Here is a 1652-nt window from a genome sequence, read left to right on the forward strand (position 1 = left end):
TTGCTCCGACTGATCTCCATACCCAAAAAGAACGACACCTCCCCCAAATCACGGAGGTCAAACTCAGCCTTCAACTCTTGCTTTATACGGGCTATTTCCTCGCTTTTGTTGCTCGCGACTAGCAAGTCGTCTACGTGAGCGTATAGCCACACCACAAATGACTGCTCTTCCAGCGTAAAGAAGCTGGGATCCGCATCAGAAACCTTGAAACCAATAGCCTCCAGCGTTTCCCGCAACTTCTGGTGCCAAGCTCTGCCTGCCTGACGTAAACCGTACAACGCTTTTCTCAACAGACACTTCATACCTGCGCCACCCGTTTCAAAACCAGGCGGTTGGTCACAATAAATCACCTCCTCCAGCGTCCCGTTGAGGAACGCAGTGCGCACATCTAGGTGGTGTACCTCAAATCCTTCAGCCGCAGCCTTCGCCAGGAATGTACGCAACGTCACCTGATTGCTACCAGGCGCGAATACCTCATTGAAGTCAACACCTTCCTTCTGCTTATAGCCCTTTGCTACCAACCGGGCTTTGTATCGTTCCACTTGTCCGTCTACACCCCGCTTCACGTCGTACACCCACTTCACCGGAATCGGTTTCACCCCAGGCGGCGGTACCTTCAGCTCCCACGTATCTAATGCGTGGATAGATCCGATTTCTTCGGCCATCGCCTCCTGCCATTTGTCCCGTTCCGGAGAGGCCATCGCTTCCTCGTAGGTGCTCGGGATTTTGACGTCCGATACGTTAACAGCAAGGTTGAGTCGCTGGGGCGGGTGACGGTCACGTTGGGGGTAACGATGTTGTGTAGAGGCAGCTGCACCAGCCTTATCCTCCCCCTCAGCTGCCTTACCGACAGCTTTAGGTTTCCCCTTAGTGGTCCCGCTGGTAGTCTTAGGCTTCCCTTTGGCGGAATCGGCTGCACCACCGGTAGCCGTGGGTTCCTCCTCAGGTGCCTCAGGTACTGCGCCAACTACCATAGGCTCCCCCTCATTCAACTCAGCTGAATCTCCAATCGTCGCGTTCCCTTGACTATCCTCTACGGCCTCGCTCGGACTAAACTGCTCCCCTTGCCGGGGAGGGGCTGCAGTCTTGCAACTACTGCTAGCCACATCGTCCTCATCATCACTATCGCTTCCGCTGCCGCTGCTTTCGCTATCATTTGCAGGCAGCGTGCGGGACGTTGGCGTCTCCTCAAAAAGCACGCTCCTGCTCACTACGATACGCTTAGACCCGTCCAATAAAATCCGGTATCCTTTGCAGTTGCGTTCGTAGCCCACCAACACACCCTTCTGGCTCGTGGCATCGAGCTTATTGCGGTGCCTCCTCTCGACATGCACCCACGCAGTACACCCAAACACGCGCAAATCAGAGACATCTGGCTTCACGCGGTGGAAAACTTCAAAGGGCGTTATCTGTTTGCCCGACACAGGCGAACAATTATACAGGGCACATGCAGTGGTGATAGCTTCGGCCCATAGTTCGTGCGGTAATCCTGAGTCTTGTAACATCGCGCGGGTCTTCTCTAGGAGTGTGCGGTTCAGCCTCTCAGCGCGGCCATTTTGCTCAGGGGTGTACGGCACGGACGTGTCATGCTGGACCCCACTTACCCTTAAGGTACTGTCCTAGAGCACTTATTCAAATACTCCCCACCGCGA

The sequence above is a fragment of the Volvox carteri genome, assembly GCF_000143455.1.
Source record: "Volvox carteri f. nagariensis unplaced genomic scaffold VOLCAscaffold_19, whole genome shotgun sequence".
NCBI classification, from domain to species: Eukaryota; Viridiplantae; Chlorophyta; class Chlorophyceae; order Chlamydomonadales; family Volvocaceae; genus Volvox; species Volvox carteri.